General features: G+C 38.0%; 1 protein-coding gene and 1 long non-coding RNA gene across 5 annotated transcripts in view; one reads left to right on the top strand and one right to left on the bottom strand.

Annotated features, from left to right (window-relative positions):
* Window positions 1–21,336, bottom strand: part of LOC109402136 (SH3 and multiple ankyrin repeat domains protein 1) — a 594,309-nt gene that overhangs the window by 219,272 nt on the left and 353,701 nt on the right. The window lies entirely within an intron of this gene.
* Window positions 6,289–6,811, top strand: LOC134292000 (uncharacterized). The gene is made up of 2 exons (XR_009999402.1): window positions 6,289–6,400; window positions 6,572–6,811. It is a non-coding gene; the product is annotated as an uncharacterized LOC134292000 (long non-coding RNA).

The following is a 21,336-nucleotide window of genomic DNA, read 5'->3' as shown; positions in this document are numbered from 1 at the left end:
AACAACTTATTCGAAGACACCAAACCTCTAAAATCAATTTTTCATGCCCAAAACAATTTCGATCACGAAATTAGGACTTTGGAAACAGTGTGGGATGGCCAAAATGTTTGGGATAGGCAACTTTTTTTTCTCTCACAAAAAAGTTCAACATGCTATAACTTTTCATAGAGTGCATCAAAAAATCTCAAATTTTGACTGTTTGTCAACCTGTGCATTGTTGGTACAAATTTGGGCTCGATTGATTAATGTTTCGCAAAGTTAGAACCGTTCAGGTAAAACACTATTCTTTAGACAACTCATTTTTGAACTGTCATATCTCGGAAACGAGTGAACCGAATTGAATGAAATTTTGAACGTACACTAACACTATGTAAATGCTTCACAAACTATTAAAACATAGGTACTTTTTAAACGTTGAAAAAAGTTATCTTTTTTTTTCATTTTTATTAATGTGTATTTTAACTTAAATGCTAATTCTACACTCAACAAAGTTATCATGGATTGACACTCTTTGGATTTTTCTCTAAAAAAATGTATTTTTTTAGATCAATGTCAATAAATTTTAGTGTTGATATCCAAAGATTTTCCACTTCTGTTCTCAAGTTGTCTCTAATCAGATATATTAGAGCCTATTAAGATTGATGGAAGAACACATTTAGTAATTTTTGTGTGATATTGTAAATTTGACTTATTTTTCTCTATATGGGTAAAAATTCCAACGCGGTGTAACTTAATCCGCCGTGAGAAAATATTATATTTTATAACGTCGTATAAAGTATCAATATATTGTTGATGAACGTTAAAAAATTCATTCAATTCGGTTCACTGGTTTCCGAGATATGACACCGGTTCAAAAATGAGTTGTCTAAATAAAAGTGTTTTACCCGAACGGTTCTTACTTCGCGAAAAAATATTCAATCGAGCCCAAATTTGTACCAAAGATGCACATATAATAGGTTGACAAACAGTCAAAATTTTAGATTTTTTGACGCACTCTATGAAAAGTTACAGCATGTTGAATTTTTTGGTGGAGAAAAAAAGTTGCCTATCCCAAACATTTTGGCCATCCCCTGTATGTCCAAATGTGCCATACAAGCCTTTTTTTGAAAAATCATAACTCAAGATCGAAGCATCGTAGAAACAAAGTTTTCTAATGAAAATGAAAGCAAATTTTCTCAGAAATCCAAACAAAAAATAAAGTGGAAAAAGTTTTCCACAAAATTTTCCACCATTGAGAAAATTCATAAAGAGAAGCCGGAAAAACTATGCCCGAATTCACGGAAAATTTTCAAAAAAATATTTTTGAGGAGGTGATTTCATAAGCTTTGATCGTTGAAATTTTTGGAATACATATATTATATTTTTTTGAATATTTTCCACGAGTTCGGGCATAGTTTTTCCGGCTTTTTTTTTCGAATTTTCTCAACAGTGGAAAATTTTGTGGAATACGATTTCCGGTTCATTTTTTTTAGATTTCTAAGAAAATTTGCTTTGATTTTCTAAAAAAAAAAAAAGATTTTTACTCTACGATGCTTCGTTCTTGAGTTATGGTTTATCAAATAAGTAGTGTCATATTAAAAAAAAAAAATACTTAAATAAATCGCCTAATAAAAAATCATAACATTTTTATTTATGAATTCCTGGAGAAATCCATAGAGAAATTCCTTGAGGTACGCTTGGAAGAAATTCTGGAGAACTCTCTGTAAAAATACATACAGGAATAGCCGGCGGAATTTCCGATGAAACCTCTGTTTGAATTTCTGTAAGAATGTCTTCTAGCATTTAAAAAAATATTCATAGGAATCTCTGACAGAATCTAAAGAAATTTTTTTTATGAAATCCTTGGAGCAATTTCTGGTAGGAAAATTTCTTGAAGGAATATCTGAAGAAATATGAAGAAACCTTGGGAAATTTCCTAATTACATGAACTAGAGTTTCTAAAGCAATCCTTAAAAAAACAAAATCTTTAGAAAGCTTCTGAGAAAATTTTGTAGGAGTTCTGAATTTCCCATTCTTAATGTATCCGTGAATTATTTTCTGAAAAAAAAATCATGGAGTATTTTTGAGAAAGTTCATGGAAGGTTTTCTAGATGAATGTTTTGAAAAATTTCTGCAGGAATCTTTATTAAAAAAGTAATCTGGAAAAAAAAATCGTACTTGAATTTCTGGAACAATGTATGCCGGATTTTTTGAAAGGAATTCTTGCAACATTTTTGGAAGCAATTCGCGCAAGACTTTCTTAAGAAAATCTTGGAGAAATTCCTGGAGGACTTTCCTACCCAAGCAACACGATTTGTTGCTAATCCAGTAACAGCAACCTTAGTGCAATTTATTCACTGTCCGTATTACGGACGACAGAACACAATTGATTCTTCTTTGAAACCCAAAAAGCGCAGATTTTGAATTCTTATGCAACATAAACGAGGAGGAATGATAAAAAAGTTGGGAAAAGATTTTGTCCAGACTCGAACCATGGACACCAGGAGTATTATCTACTCACCTTACATACTACACCAAAAGCTCTGTGAGAGAATCGATGCTCAACACACCATAAAAGCTACTGAAATTACTTGTTACTTTATTGCACCTTCTTTGTCACAAGTTAGAGAACTGTCAAAATGAAAAGACGCTCAAGTTTTCGGTAACGCATATGGAACCTAATCTGAACAAACAAACCAGAGTTAGATGTTTCATGCATGTTACATAACACATTTAATGTAAGCTGACTGTATTATCACTTTCGAGCAATATGTAAGCTCCGCCTCCACAAACCGATGTCAAACACGTGGCAATTTGTGATTTCTATGAAATGAAGCCGCAACTTTACGGATTTCGGAGTTTAAATGCAACTCAACTGACAAGATGGAAGTTTCGTGTGCTTCTAGTGCAACTCATTTAGAACAAAGCAAAGAAAGCCACAATCTGCATGATGTTGCAGGTGCTGCTTGGGTAAGCCTAAAGGAATCTCTAGAAAATGTTGTGAAGAAATTTCTGACTGAATTTCTTTAGAATTTCCTGGATGATTGTAAAAGTAAAACTACGAGGAGTTTCAAAATGAGTCCCTGAAATAATTTCTATGAGAATACTTGGAAGATTTTTTTCAGGAACTCGTGAAAGATTTGAAATAATTATAGAAAAATCTGTGGATTTTTTTTTTTCAAAGTGATCCTTGAAGAAATTTGTAAAGAAACCTCTGGAGGAAAATTTAGAGATATTTCAAAAGTAATATTTAGCGTAATTTATGATAAAAGCTATAGGAGAATCCCTCGAAAATTTGTGAAGGAACCCCTAGGGCAGTTTCTGTAGGAATCTTTGCCAAAAATTCACGAATGGATCTCACAAATTTTTAAAAATAGAGTCCCTGGAGATATTACTATAAAAATCCCTGGAAGATTCTGTGACAGAAATTTAGATTGTCAAAAAAAATCCCTGGAGCAATTTTTAAAGCAAACTCCGGAAAAATTTTCGGAATAAATCTTTGGAAGATCGTTTGAGAGAATGCTTAGAGGAATTTTCGAAGAATTTTTCGAAAATAAAAATTAGAAAAGTCCCATAAAAGCAGGATAAATCTCTGAAGGATTTTCTAAGGAAATCCCTGTAGGAATTTTTGCAGAAACTCATACAAAACTTTTTTACACAACTCTTTGAGAAACTTCCGGAGGAATTCCTAGTGAAATTTCCGGAGAAATTGCAAGTTGCTGTGGGAATTTCTGGTGAAATCCTTGGAGAATTTCCAAGTAACCCCAGTACAAATCTTTGAAGGATCTTTTGAAGCACTTTCTGAAAAATTCTGGAATAGTTTCTGAAGGCATAGCTGAAAGTTTTATTAAAGGAATTTCTGAGAAAATTTCTGAATAAATAGAAAAAAAATGGGGGAATTTCAGAAGTAAATCATGCAAGATGTTTTGAAAGAATTCTTTGTGAAGTTTATAGAATAGAAGGAATTTCCAAACAAATCCCTGAAGAAAATTTCCAAATAAATCCATGAAAGATTTTCTGAGAGAGAAAAGATTCGTGAGAGAGTTTTTGGCCGAATACTCAAACAAATTTCCTAACGATTTTTTTAGAAAGATTTTTGAAAAGAATTGCTGATGTCATTTTTGGTAGATTTTCCAAAGAAATCTTCAATAGATACTCCAAACGAATGCCTAGAGAGATTTCTGAATAAATACCCATATCCAACGAAGTTATCGCTAAGTGAATTTCTCAAACAATCTCTATAATGATTTATGAAAAATCATGGAGGACCTGGCAAAGCAATTCATTCCAGACTTCGTAATAACTTTCTTTGTGACACTTCTGGAGGAACATATGGATGGTTTATAGATAAAAATGATACAATTCGACCATTAGTAAAGTAATTTTATTATCCCATATGTTTGGTGTTGATATACTGTGTGACTTAAGAAATTTTAACATTCTTGAATTTTCGAAACAGTCATTGAGGGCTATTCCGAGAACTTTTGATTATATAGCATTGGCCACATGCATAGATTTTTTTTTCTGCCTATCGCTCTTTGAAATTAGACTAGTTTTTAGCATCAGAGTTGGATTGTGGCTTATGACATCCTTCTTAAATCCCTCCACTAGCTCCATGTGGTATTCAACTGGGAGCTCCTTCTTCATTTTTCAAGAATTTCTTCAGCGATCCTTTTTCAGAGATTTCTCAAGAAGTTTTATCTGGGATTCCTCCAGTAGTTTCTTTTGGTATTCCTTCTGGTGCTTTTTCAGAGATTTTTTAAAATTTCTCTAGAAGTTTTCCACTTTAATTTCTCAAGCAATTCTTTTAGGGATTGCACAAGGAGATCCTCTTGGGATTTTTGCTGGAAATCGTTGGGAGACTCCTTCTATAGTTTGTTCTGAGGTTCTTCCTAAAGTTCATTCTGGGCAAGGATGGGAACACTCACTTGTAAAGAGTTACACTCACTTGCAGTTTTCTCATCTTGAAAGCGTGCAATCAAAAAACGATATATTGACTAGTATATTGACGACTTATACCTTGTGATTATGTCTAAAAGTTTGCCGAATAGAGTAGAGGTCGCACACACATACCGAAGTCGTGAGGAAGCTGCGAAGGTAACTCTCCACGAGGTGAATGTAAATTACACTCACCTCGTGGAGAGTCGCTTTGACAGCTCAGTCACGACTTAGGGATTCGTGTGCGACGACTACTCTGTTTGACAAAGTTTTAGACAAAACCACAAGACAAAAGTCGTCCATACTTCATTTCTTGATTGCACGCTTCTGAGTTGATAAAATAGCAAGCGAATGTAACTCTTTGAAAGTGATTGTTCCCATCCCTGCTTCTGGGATTTTTTTTGGTATTTTACAGTAATTCTTCCAGAAACTCCAGGATTCCTTCTTTCTGTGAACTTTCATGAAATTTTAAGGAGTTCTTTCTGGGATGAATCCTATATTTTCTTCTGGTACTCACCCTGGAGCTCTTTCTGCGCTTCATCCAGGCAAATTTTTTGGATTCACTGAAGAAGTTCTTTCTCAGATCCCTCAAGGAATTCCTCCTGATATTTGTCCTGTAGCTCTTTTTGGATTTCTTGTCTCTGGGATTAAATTCAGAAAATACCTACTTCTGCGAATTCTTAGGAAGTTCTTTCTGGTATATCTGCTGGAGATTTCTTCAAAATTTTGCCGAGATTTTTTTTATTAGATGACTCCAGATTCTGACTTGCTTCAAAAATTACTCCAGGAGTTATTTTTGAAACTTTTTGAGGAGCTTTTTCTTTGTTTTTAGGGAAATCTTTCTAGGAAGTATCCAGATATTTTTCGAAGACTGCTCTTGGGATTCCTTCTAAAATTTCGAAAGAATATTTCCCTCGGACTTCTTCTAGAGTTTTTAGAGATTTTTTCAGTGAATTTAGTTGGGATTCCACGGAAAAGTTCTTCTGAAAATTCTCAAAAAGTTTTTTCTAGTATTTCCTCTGGATTTTTCTTATCCTATGTTTTATTTAGTTGCTATTTCTCTTGGGTTTGATTATGAGATTTTTTAAAGAAGTCTTTTAAAGCATACATACAGCATTTATTTCACGATTCTTCCCGATGGTGTTTCTTGTTAAATTAAAAAACTACTTCTTGTACTTCTAGAAAAAAACAACCCAAAAGGAACTTGTTGTGCGATCCTAAAACAAACAATGCAAAACAAATTCCTGAAAAAAAAATTAAGAAAATTTTTCAGAAAGATTACTAAGAGAAAGTCTATGAGAAATGCTGGAAAGTACTTCTCAAAGACGCTCAGTACGATCTGCAAAAAGAATCGAAAAATAAAAATTTGGAAAACTCCCAGTGTCGTTGCAGGGTAGGGTGCAATTAAAGACGAACCGGTTCTGATAGCAATCGTGTATTGAAGTGCTTCAACTAGAAAATATTGTTATGGTGAGTGCAAATGGTAAGTATAAGTTTCACTTTAGTATTAACTTACAATTCGGTGGGCCTCTACTGTTTGCGCACCCTTCCTATTAGTTATAACCTTCGTAGTGCAAGGCCTGTTGGATTCGTTTATTTAGTGATATTACTACTAACCTAATATTTAGTTATATCTTACTTTGTTTCTTTTCAGGTACCCTACGGTTTCACAGGACCGCGGATACGGACTCGGACTACGCTACTCGAACTCGGACTACTAAAGGATCACGATGTCAATTTAATATTTCAATTCATGGCTGGAGGGCCTAAAACTAACCTCACTTCCTGATGGTCCCGGGCCGGCGATTCCGGACGGCTATTCCGGACGGACACTCCGGCGGATCTCTTCCTGGGCACAATAAACTTGTCCACAGAACGTGGAATGAATTCACAACTTAATTGTTAAATTATTAATTACTTATCGAACACCGCACTTATATTTCACTGAGCAAAAAAACTACGTCTAGCTACTTGGAGTGCTGTCACGAAAAGACCTTCTACTTCCCTCGTGTCAACCGTTGACAGCCGGATCTGGCACTGTCAATCCCATTTTGATGTTTGCAGCGCCGCTTCGATTCATAACGTCGCTTCGTTAGACGCGTGTGGACAGGGTTGCCAGCTTGCCGACTTCTGCGCCGACACCCAGTAAAGGTTGAAAGTGTCTTTTTGACGCTGACACGTCGCAGACCGGCTAGCTTACCTCTTATAATAATTCTCAGGGTCGGCCACCGACCTCGGGAGGACTCTCGACAACCTGCACTTACCGATACTACAAAGCGAACTGATCAGCGAATCGAACAAGGCCACATCCACGGGCTTTTCGGTTATTGCAAATTCAAGAGAGGAGAGAATTAGATTGGTAACTTTACTTTTATTGAATTGAACTCGGGAGGGTACGGGGTATCGGTGCAGCTGTTTGATGACGTTGGGGCCCTTGCGCGACGGTGGGGAAGGAAGAATGAACGTACCTGCAGCAACCCTGCAGCGGGTGCTATGACGTGATGGTGATGTTCACGTGGCGAGGGAGGCGATGGCGAGGGTGAACCGTTGGCTGGGATGTGCGCCGTGCGGAGGTGGATTTCCGTGCCGGCCGTCCAGATACAGTAGAACCAGTCGTTGTCCGAACTGAAAGCAGCGTGACGGGAGCCTATGTGATCGTGAAAATTTCCGATCGAGTGATGATCTCGACCAACCTCGTTTGATCACGGTTCTTATGGCGTGAAGTCCGGACCACTTGTTTCTTCAGGCACTTCACTCTCGATCTGTGACACTCCCGGACGCGGACACTGGGCTTTCAGCGAAGCACTTTCGGGGTTACGGTAGAAAAACCACTTGCTTGGAACTTGTTGTCGGTTAACTGGTCCATCCGATAATGATCGAACAAGTTCCTCAATATCCCTCATCAACCTCCCTCGCTTATTCCTTCCTTCTCTAGCTTTCTCGTTTCATCCTCTTCCTTCCCGGATCCAGTGTTGTGGCGACATCCAAAAATCCTCTCAGTGGTGAATTTCCCGTCTCCCTTCCATAAATAGTTTTAGTACAAAACGGTGTTTCGATTTGGGATGTTTTTTAACAATTCAAATATATTGATTCTAGTAAACTACTCGCAGATTTCCATAGTAAAGTATTTGTTTAAGAACTTTTAATGAATTCAAAATTTTATTATTGCCAAAAAAAACTACAAACTAGAAGTCCCCTGGATGCTTATTGTTCTGATTGATCTTAAATCGCTAACAAGGTGTCTGAAAAAATCCCGAAGGAAACTATTATTCATTACAGTAAGTGAATTGATCATCACGCTCTGCTTTCAAGGAGGCCCGAAAGAAGAAAAATTTAGCAATATATAAATCCAAAATTTCATGAACCGCGCCATGAAATTGGTGAAACCAGCCCTAGAAAATTATCCATAGACAATATGAAAACGATCAATAAAATATAGAAAATGATCCATTGATAAATGGAAAACGATTCATACAATATATGAAATGATCCACAACATTTTAGAAACGATTCATATTTTTTTAAATGATCCATAAAAAATGGATCCATTAGATCCATAGACGACTTTTTCGTAATTTTTTTTGTCTTTTTATTAAAGAGATCATTTACTAAATTTTATGATAATTTAAATGTAATGGATCACTTTCTATGTTTATTGGATCATTTCCCTTTTTTCGATGGATCATTTTTCATATTTTGCGGATTGCTCTAATATTTTCTATTGATCGTTTTCCTTTTTCTGTGGGCCATTTTCTATTTTTATGTACCGTGCGCCATTCACCGTGGGGACTCAATTCACCGTGTGCCTTCGATTATTTTTTTCATTATTTCCATATTATGATTGAATGATATGACAATTTCCCTTCAATTTCACCAATACAATGTTGTATTGGTGAAATTGAAGGGTAATTGTCATATCATTCAATCACAATATGAAAATAATGAACGGTACAGGGGATAAACAAAATGATCGAGATAGGCAAAATTTTCACTTAAAAATAATGCCCAATTAGCTGTTACTTTTTGAAAAGTGCATCAAATATTCTTAAATTTTCACTGTAAGTTGATCAACTATTTGTGTATCAGTGGACAAAAAATGGAAAAGATCGGGCTATTTTGCACGAAGTTATTAGCATTTTAGAAAAAGGTAGAATTATCCGATAGCCAAATTTGAGCTGTTATATCTCCGGATTCAATGAACCGAAGGCAATGAAATTTTGTCCATTTATGACTTACATAATGAGCTCTGAAAAACGTTCGACTCAACTTGGAATTATTAACAAGAGAAAATGTTATAACGATTTTATTAATTTTATGATTTTTTAGTAAATTGGTGTATTTTAAATATGCATCCCATTACTTTTTCAATGAATTGCCGCCTATGTTGTTACCTTCTTTCAAAACGTATCTGTATTCAAGGTAATTACAGGGAATTTAAATGACATCTTAAATTTTGTAACGATGTTGAAATTTAAGAAAGTTTGGTGTTTTATTAGAAAAATAATCTAATCGTTATAATTTTCTTCCGTGTTAAGAATTTTAAGTTAAGTCAAAAGTTTTTCAAAGCTCATTATAGGGTCTTGTACCATTTGGGCAGGTGCACCTATTTTGGGCACTTGCCATTATAACCACTGTAAAATTATAACTACAGGGGGTGGCCAAAATGTTTGGGATAGGCAACTTTTTTTCTCCCACAAAAAAATTCAACATGCTGTAACTTTTCATAAAGTGCATCAAAAAATCTCAAATTTTGACTGTTTGTCAACCTGTTATATGTGCATCATTGGAACAAATTTAGGTTCAATTGAATAATTTTTCGCGAAGTTAGAACCGTTCGGGTAAAATACTATTTTTTAGACAACTCATTTTTGAGCTGTCATATCTCGGAAACTAGTGAACCGAATTGAATGATTTTTTTAACGTCTATCAACAATATATTGATACTTAATACAACGTTATAAAATGTAATATTTTCTCACGGTGCATTAAGTTATACCGGGTTGAAATTTTTACCCATATAGAGGAAAATAAGTCAAATTTACAATACCACACAAAAATTACTAAATGTGTTCTTCCTTTAATCTAAATAGGCTCTAATATATCTGATTAAAAATAACTTGAGAACAGAAGTGGAAAATCTTTGGACATCAACACTAAAATTTATTGACATTGATGTAAAAAAATTACATTTTTTCGAGAAAAATCCAAAAAGTGTCAATCCATGATAACTTTTTTCAACGTTCAAAAAGTATCTATGTTTTAATAGTTTGTGAAGCATTTGTATATTGTTAGTGTACGTTCAAAATTTCATTCAATTCGGTTCACAGGTTTCCGAGATATGGCAAATCAAAAATGAGTTGTTCAAAAAATAGTGTTTTACCCGAACGATTCTAACTTTGCGAAAGATTAATCAATCGAGCATAAATTTGTACCAATGATGCACATATAACAGGTTGACAAACAGTCAAAATTTGAGATTTTTTGATGCACTCTATGAAAAGTTATAGCATGTTGAACTTTTTTGTGAGAGAAAAAAAAGTTGCCTATCCCAAACATTTTGGCCATCCCCTGTAAGTACATTTCAAACGGATTGATTTGAGTTTTTGTATTAAATTAGGCACGTAGAGTATCTAACTCTATACAAGAACTCAAATCAATCGGTTTGAAATTGACTTAGTTATAGCGGCAAGTGCCCAAAATAGGTACACCTGCCCAAATGGTACAAGACCCTATAAGTCATGAAAGGTCAAAATTTCATTGCCTTCGGTTCATTGAATCCGGAGATATAATAGCTCAAAGTTGGCTATCGGATAATTCTACCTTTTTTCTAAAATGCTAATAACTTCGTGCAGAATAGCCCGATCATTTCCAAATTTTGTCCACTGATACACAACTAGTTGATCAACTTACAGTGAAAATTTGAGAATATTTGATGCACTTTTCGTAAAGTTAGAGCTATTTGAAATTTTTTGAGAAGGGAAAATTTTGCCTGTCCCGATCATTTTGTCTATCCCCGGTATCAGTCTAGGGATCGTTTCAACCATTTCAAGGAGCAGTTTATGAAATTCTGGAACTTCTTATTGCCAATTTTTACGTAAAGAAGGGAGCATTCTATAATGTTTCATGGATTCAAATGACTGCTTTATGGTTTTCCAATATGCTTCTAGGAAATATTACAAATTTGGTAATTTTTCATGGACCGTTTTATAAGTTAAACGACACAAACATTGGGCTGCCATACCTAATGGATGCCCCAAAGGTCAAAAAGAAAATCCAAAGTTGGGTCTCATTCTCACAAATGATTAACCCTAGCAAGATGTTCGGATCAATATGACCCAAATAGGCACGCTGAACATGCATCGTGATGTTAAAATACTAACATCCTAGGTGGGTTATGGTGGTACGAAGCAAAGATAGTAAACTGTGCATTTCACCCGGTTTTCTCCTACAAATTTCAAATTCATCCTCCACCTTCGCATCATCGCAAAGTCAACGCAGAAGAAGCAGACAAACGGAAAGAGAACAGAACACCGAGCAGTTCGATACATAAAAATAAATATTTATTGGGCTTTATCATGCTCCCCTAACCTAACTTCTTCACCTCCTCAGTCCACTCCCGTTCGTTACGAAACGCTTTCTTATGATATGCATGCATCCCGGCATCATGGCATACATACTTCTCCAGGGATAGGTGGATGGTGGGGGAGCCAGAGGTAGTCCAGCAATTTTATGGCTGTCAGAAGCTAAACGACATACCTACCTCTACCTCTTGCTTGTGGGATCGACCCAGAGATGGAGATATGGAATGATTCCAGTGACTATTATGACAAATTTGCGGAATAATTTGATTAATCTGTTTCGATTAGCATTTTCTGACTGCGGGCTCGGTTGGGGGCTGGGATCGTGGTCGCTAGAACTTCTTTGAAATGTGTCCACGAATGGACAGTTGAATAGGAGTTTTATTGGAGACGATGGTGCGATTGCTTAGATATTCAGGAAGTTAGTATTAGATTACACAATCAGAAATCAATCCAATTAGCTGTAACGGTGCTTTGATCATCTGCCAGGATGTTTTAATCGATTCGACTCCATCAATATTCCAATTTTCGGGAACAAAATGAAAACATTCAAAGCTGTAGCTAGACTAGTTTAAACTAGTCTACATATACACTATACATCTATTCATAAAAAGATTTCTGAAAATTGTGGAATTCATCACTTCAACGATGTTTCTTGTCATTATTAATGCTTGCAGTACATCGAAGATGCACTTTGTTCATTAGAATGACCATGACTACAGCTGTGCAGCGTTTAAAGCAAAAGAGTTGGAACAGTTTATTAGAACGTGTTTCACGTATGTCATTGAAAGTGTGGACAATATTTCTTATGGTGATTATCATAGAAAGCAAATTTTCAATTTATTGATGGAATAATCATGGTACAGTTCGTCACTACAGGTGATATTTTCTGTGTCTTCAATTCCAAAGTGCCCTCTCACTAGTTATTTCCAGTAGATATTCACAAGATAAAATAAATGAATTTGTTTGAATTTGTGGTCAATTTATTAACACTAATTATGTATTTCATCGACCAAATCAAACGGTATCCAGAATGGTACGGTACTTATCTGAATTTATCGGATATGTCATGTCAGTCCATTAGAAATTCAGGAACCAAGACTCCAAATTTCATCAGAATGCTTGTCAATTTCTTCGAGCGAAATAAAACGGAATACAAGTTCATTTCCCCTTTCGAAGTGCCCCACCTTCAGGAAATCACATCTGCTTCATGTCGCTCGGGCACAAGCCAATTTACTTCTCGCACGCGGTCATCTGTAAGTTCAAGAAGAGAGTTTCTGCTGCCCTCCCTCAGCCATAGCACAAACGGACTTCGCGTCCAAACAGCAGCAGCAGCGGGAGATCCAACGGAATTTGCCTGCACGTCGTTGACGACGACCAGGCCAAACCCTCGTGGACCGGGTATTTCCAAACCAGCTGATGAGATGTTCTTTTGCTGTGAGATGCTGGACTGGAACACTCACGCCCGCCACCTCCGCGCCCTGCCAGAGTCGCCCCGAGCGAGAACAGCAAAACCGTGGAAAGCACACATAACGGTCCACGGATAATCTACATAATTGCTCAGTACCAGCATAGAACATTCCGTCCCGCGCTGCGCTGGCCACGGCTTGTCCGCTTTGGAGGCCACCTACAACAACGCGCGCAGTTTGTCCGCTTGCTTGCTACGACGACGACGACGACGCGTGCAAGAACACCACTATGATTATGATTTAGAAATGTTGCTGCTGCCTGGCTGCCTTCCATGGGAGACGACGGACACAGACGGGATGCCAAGAGCCAGCAGCAGCACAGAACCAGAGCCACTCCATCGTCAACGCGGTCGCCCTCTGCTTTGCTCAAGGCCTGTCATTTATGCAAACACACATACTCGGTACTCACGCTCGCTCACTTATTCGCTGGTTGGCTGGTTTGTTTCTGCGCTATCCCGAGTGGATGGAAGAACCTAAAAAGATGTAATAACCATAAATGAATCTGTAATTCATTTTCTTCTTCTTCTTCTCTAGGGCTCGACGTTCACATTGGAACTTGGCCTGTCTCTTTTCAACTTTGTGTTCTTAGAGCAACTTCCACAGTTATCAATTGAAGGACTTTCTTTGCCTGCCATTGCATGAATTTTTGCATTGTATGGCAAGTATACACTATGCCCAGGGAGTCGAGCAAATTTTTCTGACCGGAACGGGAATCGAGCCCGCAGTCTCCGGATTGGCGATCCATAGCCCCAACCGCTAGGCTAACTGGAGAATCTGTAATCCATCGAGTGAATTACTGAAAGATACAACAGATTACGATTAAAAAACTGGTAGAGAACACTGACGCAGAGGAGCACGGCACACAGAACTGCGGCAGCAGTACGAGGTGCAGCAGGCCATTGTAGCCGTTCGGCAATGGACAATTTTCGGCATGGACTCAGGTAGCCATTGTTAAACTACCTGTGTGGTAGATGCCCAATAAGTCCGCTGGACATACATAAGATGTTGGATGCTTGTTTCAGGTGTGTTGAACTGGGGCACAAGTCATGGGACTACAAAAGCCCTAACAACAACAAGCTAAGTGGGCGACGTGGAGGCGAAGGTCATAAAGCATAAAGCCTGAGAAAAGTTACTGGGTCTAAGTGGTGCTTTCGCGTGCCTGTGATGCCGACATCATACATAGGAAATCCACCCTGGACATGAGAACGTAGTCGACGAAACGATTAGTTCGACGAGGAGTGCAGAGCGGTTCTGGAGGAGAAGGACGCAGCGCGGGCAGTAATGCTGCAGCATGGAACCCGACAGAATGTGGAGCAATACAGACAGAAGCGGAAGCAGCAGACCTGTCTCTTCCGGGAGAAAAAGAGCCGCCTGGAAGAAGCGGAGGACGAAGAAACACGTAAGTTCTACCAGAAGCTCAACGCATCCCGCAAAGGCTACGTGCCGCAAGTCGAAATCTGCACGGATGTGGACGGGAGCCTGACGGACAAACGTTAAGTGATCGGAAGGTGGAAGCAGCTCTTCGACGAGCACCTGAATGGCGAAGAGAATGTAGGCACGGGGGATCAAGGCAGCGGAGGAAATGACTATGTTGGTGTAGCAGAGGACGGGATCGAACCAACTCCCACGCCGAGGGAAGTTAAGGATGCCAATACTTGTTATAGATTCTCCAGTTTTCCAGGCTTAGAAATTACTTCTAGGATTTTGGTCTGCTAATTCAGATTTGCCTGAGAATTTCTCCAGATATTTCTTCAAATCCTCCACCACCGTTGTCTGCAATTTCAGAAGCAATTTTTTCAGATTTTTTTTGGGAATTCTTCACAAATTTATCTTCGATTTCTTCCGGAATTTCATCATGAAATATCATCATGAAATATTTCCAAAAATTCCTCTAAAATTATCTGAAGAATTTCTTCAAGAACTTCTCCAGAACACTTCATAAATTGCTTCAGAGATTTTTATGCAAATTTTTAAGAAATTTTTCTAGCATTCTCCAGAAATATCTCCGGGTACTCTCCTAGAGGTTTATTTCAGGAAATTTTGCATAAAGTTGACGAATTTCTGAAAGAATCCCTCTTTGAACATCCAGAAAAATACCTAGAAAACTTTCGGAAAGATTCTTGGTCGAATTTCTTTAATATGTATGGCGTATGGGAATTGATTTTCGAAAAATTTCTGAATGAATTCTTTAAAAATGCACAAAGGAAATCCTGAAAAAAATTTTGGAAAAATATCTGGAGAGTCCCTGTACGACTTTCTGCAGGTATCATTGGAAAAAATTATGCTGCAATTATTAAAAGTAATAACGCAAAATTGCTGGATAAATTCTTAAAGCAGCTATGGCCCGACATAAATTGTGCCTGGAGAAACTTCGCCTGTTCGTCTAGTTGAATACGTTCGATATGAGCCTGCCCCATTTACCCTTGCTGTAGGAGTCCCACGCTCTCTGCTATCGCAATATCGAAGTCTGCTACAACTAGCGCTACGGGCTGGGCATCATGTCCGCTAGCAAACATACCACGTCTTTTGAGACTGTGTGGTATGCACTGACCTCTTTCAGGTACATCAGCCTGAGGGTTCTTTCTAGCCGCTCCACGTTTTGGTTGAATTTTTACGCCTTCGACCACGGAGCAGTACTAAATCTTAAATAGTACATATAAACGTTGCTATTGTCGCAAACAGTTTACGGTTACTTTAGACTATCACCGAGCCATTTGACAACATTTTCGACAATGTCATAATCGTCTTATTTGCTCTTTTACGGGCATATACTAAGTAGCTTCGGAATTTCAGCTTGTCATTGCTGCTGATGACCCCCAATTGCTTCAGCGAGTGCTAGGAGTTGAACGAGTACCCTCCTGTGGTGAACAGAGCGCCCAAGTAACCCAAAGTTTAGATACGAGGGTACTTTATAAGCTGGAGGTTGCTTTTTAGCCTTCTAAGCAGCTTCATTTTTAAGTAATTTCGGAACTTGAAAGTTCACATAAGGAAGTAGGATAGCCTTTTAAGCAGCTTCTGACGGAACTTCCTCAAAACTGATGTGAAAACAAAAATGTACTTTTCAGATTCATCACAACTTGTTATTGCTTGATGAGAAAACATGCTCTAACTTACTTTACATACATTATTTACTTATTCATATGGTACTCCAATGTAGATTTGAACCGGGACCTCCTGCGTGATAAAATGTCGTCATACCGCTGCGCTGCTACAGATACATAATAAAGATTAGTTAACTTAGCTACTGTACAAGTGTGCAAACCTATCGACAGAGGATTGATTTAAGTCAGATTTCATCTGTTTTGCATTTCACCGCAATTATGGTGTCGGGATAGAGTGTATGGCTCTAACGCAGCCACTACCGGTTCGAATCTGGCGGGTGTCATATTTTTTTTTCTCATTTGCACTTCATGTTCATTGATTTGGTGAATTTAATTTAGTTGTCTATACACATTTACTTATAATAATGTTTTTGCTAAAATGACAAAAAAATAAATCCTTAGAACATCAAGCTACTGAAATGAACTTCAAGGAACTAGAAAGTTGCAACAAAGTTCCGAGTAGCATCTTAAGCAACTTTCAAGTTCCCTAAGTTCAGATAAATATCCGGATGGAACTTTCTGGCTGCTTAACTTATGTGCCAAGATCCAGCAAGGCTCATCGTTAGCCTCTTACGCAGCTAGAAAGTTCCGTCGGAACTTTATCTGAACTTTGTGGAACTTGAAAGTGCATCTTGTCATGGGAAGCGGAACTTTTGGTTACTTGGGCGAGCTGTCTCAACCTCATCTAGTCCTCCATTATTATCAATCGCATGCGCTGTTATCTACGCTACTTCTTCTATTGACTCGCCGTGTACTACGAGGGATTGTTGAGTGCGTTATCCACGTCTTGGATTCAAACAACGCAGTAGCGGATTTACCTTAGTTTCTTTTGGAGCGCTTTCTTGGCCATTTTGATCACTGAGCTGACTGACCGTCGATCCCCAAGTAACATTTTTAAGTCATATATACTAAAAGAAGAAAACACAACCATCATAAAGCCAAAATAAAAGGTATTAGGTTTAATAACGGTTCTTAAGACCTCTATAAAACTAATTGGTCATCAAAATGTTACTAGGATCGTTCTTTCTGAAAGCCAATCTGATTATCCGATAGCCCAGTATCATCTGACCTCTCAGTATAAACCGTAAGCCTCTCCGTTCTGAACATGTTAGGGTGAACGACGATGGCCGCCTTAATTACTAAGTTGTCGAAGCACGTCTGTTTACGCGCCCTAAACTCCTTGTTCAGTGCCACTCTAACCGCCCTCCAGGCCTCACTTCGCTTCGTTCAACCCTCTTCCACTCGAGCTCTTTCCATCCTCCTCCTAGAACATGGGCAAAATTCGAGGAGTCCTGCAATTTCTGGGCAACATCTTTATCGGTACCCATTCCTGGAAGGGGATCGCCTTGGCACTGCGATTCCTAGATTGACTGCCACACAACTGTTGTGCGGCCTCAAAGTGGTTCAGGTTCTACTACAGGTAACAGCACTATCTTCAACTGTTTTGTCCTCCACGTGTGCCTGAGTATTTAGGCCCACCTGTCGTATGTTTCTACTGCGAGCTAACCCGTCGCGATCTAAGTGCCTGATTTACCTTTTCACAGGCGGATTGATGCACTGGGTATATTCACCTTACACTGGTGCTTTAGGGCTGCTTTGAGCTCCTTGGCGCCAGTGCACTGTTGATCTCATCTCATTATTCAATTCCTGCATCATACCTCTTGTCTTGGTGCGTCGTATGCTTTTAACATCAGCACCCAGCGACGAAAGACGGATTCCACCCCCGAATGACCCTCAACACCTCGGCGTATGTGTCCGTCTCACCCTTGAAAGCCAACGCGTCGCTCCTCTCATGCTTGCGCGTGGGCTTAGCCTTGTTCGTCATTTGCTTCTTCTTCCCTACCTTGCCGTGATCCAAAAGTTCTCCTTTCCCGGGACTGGTTGGCCCCTGATCTCCTAGGGACTTAGCCTCTTAGTCAATTCCACTTCCTCCTTGAAAGTTCACCTTCCTTTACCGAGCACTTCTTGCAACCAATGGGCCACGCCTCTCCGACAGGGTTTGGCAATGCAGGTCAAGCCGTGGAGTGGAGTCATGCGCCATCGTCGAGCTTCCAGCGAAGAAGAAGCTGTCCGTTTGGGAGGACCTCGCCTTTTTGAGCGCTTCGACCACAGTCATTCCTCGTCCAGAAGGTCATACTACTTTTTGGCCGAAGCCACCGACTTGCGGAGTTTCAGCAGATCTTGCTCAAAGAACTTGGTGATATTATTCATCCTGAAGGCGTTGCCGATCAGCTCAACGGCTACCAGCGTCCTTGGTAGCCCATTCATGTCGGGGTTAGCGCCCGCATTAGGTCTGCGCCACTCATCTGCACATCTTCTGCTAGCACTGTACTGCCTCATAAAGGGCGAACACGATAAAATTGCCACACAGAAAATATTGTATAACTTTTGATTGCGTTCGTCAAAATAGCTAATTTTTTGACCATGAATAGTATATTATGTGCAGCTAATACCATAAAATTTTCATTAAAATCGGTTGAGTATTGGCGGAGATATCGTTGAAACAAGGAAATTGCCACTTGAGAATCTTGTGCAAACAAACATTTTGAAAATATCACTTTTTTACCGTTTCAACGCTGGCGCCAAAAATACTGAACCGATTTCTATGAAAATTTTTATACATATACGTAAAGTATGTATGTAGAAGTAATTTGTCAAAATTTTATTCAATTTGATCATACCGTTAAAAAGTTATAGCGATATATGTCGCACTATGTCACAATAAGCAGATGTGGTTTTTGGTATAGTGAAATTCAAACTGCTCTTACTTTGAAAGTACTTAACAAAAATAGCTGAAATTTTCACTGTAAACAGTTTAACACAACAATTTTACACTGTCAAAGTTTTATAAAAATCGGGACAGTGTTACTAGTTCTACAGTCAAAATAGTGCACGCGAAACTAAAAATGGTCAAAAAGTACCTTAAATTTACCTTGAAGTGATTTGAGCTTTGGATATTTACTAGAAAAAGTACTGAACCGATTTCGATCAAATTTTTACCACTTAATTGATACTATGTTAAGAATATCGAGGGAAATTTTCAAACGTTTTGATGAGGTAACAAAAAAGTTATAGCCTAAGTAATTTTTTGAAATGGATGCACAAATTTTCTAAAATCTCATTTTATGATATCGACAATATATGCGCCAATATTCAACCGATTTTAATGATAATTTTATGGTATTAGCTACACATAATATACTATTCATGGTAAAAAATTGCTATTTTGACGAACGCAATCAAAAGTTATACAATATTTTCTGTGTGGCAATTTCATCGTGTTCGCCCTTTACTCTGAACTGCTCACAGGGAGGGGTAGGGTTGCTTCAGTGCAAGCTCAAGCACAGAAAAGCCGGCAAGGAAGGGTTTTCCAAATGTTTACCAAAGGCGGTTGGGTGCCCAGTATACAGGGGATAGACAAAATGATCGGGACAGGCAAAATTTTCACTTTTCAACAAATGTTCAACTGGCTGTAATTTTTCGAAAAGTGCATCAAATATTCTCAAATTTTTACTGTAAGTTCATCAACTAGTTGTGTATCAGTGGTCAAAATTTGGGAAAGATCGGGCCATTCTCCACGAAGTTATAAAGATTCTTGAAAAAGATGAAATTTCCCGATAGCCAACTTTGAGGAGCTGTTATATCTCCGGATTTAATGAACCGAATGCAATGACATTTTGACCATTCATGACTTATACAAGGAGCTATGAAAAATCGTTGACTAAACTTAAAATTCTTAACACGGAAGAAAATTACAACGATAAGATTATTTTTCTAATAAAACACCAAATTATTCAAAACTTCGATATCGTTTCAAAATTCAAGATGCAAATTATAGTTCGTTTAACTTCCCTATAATTGACATATATAAGAATGTAGTTTAAAGGAAAGTAACAACAAAGCCGCCAACAAAATGAAACAATAATGCAATACATATTAAAAATAGACCAAATTGCTAAAAAATCGTGAAAAAAATAAAATCGCTATAATTTTTTCTCTTGTTGAAAATTTCAAGTTAAGTCAAATGTTTTCCAGAGTTCATTATATAAGTCATAAATGGTCAAAATTTCATTGCCTTCGGTTCATTAAATCCGGAGATATAATAGCTCAAATTTGGGTATCGAATAATTTTACCTTTTACAAGAATCTTTATAACTTCGTGGAAAATGGCCCGATCTTTCCCAAATTTGTACCACTGATACACAACTAGTTTACGAACTTATAATAAAAATTTGAGAAAATTCGATGCACTTTTCGAAAAGTTACAGTTAGTTGAACATTTTTTGAGAATTGAAAATGTTGCCTGTCCCGATCATTTTGTCTATTTGTATATATGGAACATCGGTAACACAGCGCAACATTTTTTTGTCTCAAGAGCAAACTTATGTGTCTCCGAAGGATTTTGGGCCACTGAATCCGAATCCGGGCTCAGATTTGCTCCAACACGTCACAATTTTGAGCTATACCTCAATTTATAGGGCAAAATATGCGGTTTTGGGCTTTTTTGACTGCAAGCCATTAAGCTTGGAAATATTTTTATTAAGCAATCAAAAGGTTAATTGGCCAATTAACATCTAAATTAACGACCCATGCAAAATATTTCGTTTTACCAAATCAAATTTGATAGATTTAAGCATTTTATGTTAGTATGAAAACTTGCATGCAACTTTTGGAGGGTGACTTGTATGGGAAATATCGTACCTAACATAAATCGCTTAAAACTATCAAATTCGATTTGGTAAAACGAAATATTTTACATGAGTCGTTGATTTAGATGTTAATTGACCAATTAACCTTTTGATTGTTTAAAAAAAATATTTCCATGCTTAATGGCTTGCAGTCAAAAAAGCCCAAAATCGCATATTTTGCCCTATAAATTGAGGTATAGCTCAAAATTGTGACGTGTTGGAGCAAATCTGAGCCCGGATTCGGATTCAGTGGCCCAAAATCCTTCGGAGACACATAAGTTTGCTCTTGAGACAGACAAAAAGTAAATTTTTGTTACGCTGTGTAATGGGAGGGGTTTAACCCCAAAAACCCTTTGGTCACAGGCTTGCTCCGTCTTCCGCTCAGCACTCCTCGTGGTGGCAATGTCGCTAGTCCACCTCTCGCTAAATGGTCAACATCGCTGCCTCTATCTCACCGCTTACGCTCACTTTTTGGATAGAGGATTCATTTCTGTTGAGTCCCCATCCCTGTTGAGTCGCCTTCCCTCTCTGCCAATGAAGTAGTCGCTAATGATCGTGGTGGTTGTCTTTGCAAGCAGGGAGG

The sequence above is a fragment of the Aedes albopictus genome, chromosome 3, assembly GCF_035046485.1.
Source record: "Aedes albopictus strain Foshan chromosome 3, AalbF5, whole genome shotgun sequence".
NCBI classification, from domain to species: Eukaryota; Metazoa; Arthropoda; class Insecta; order Diptera; family Culicidae; genus Aedes; species Aedes albopictus.
The sequence above is the reverse complement of the archived record's forward strand: the minus strand, read 5'-3'. Positions and strand labels throughout refer to the sequence as shown.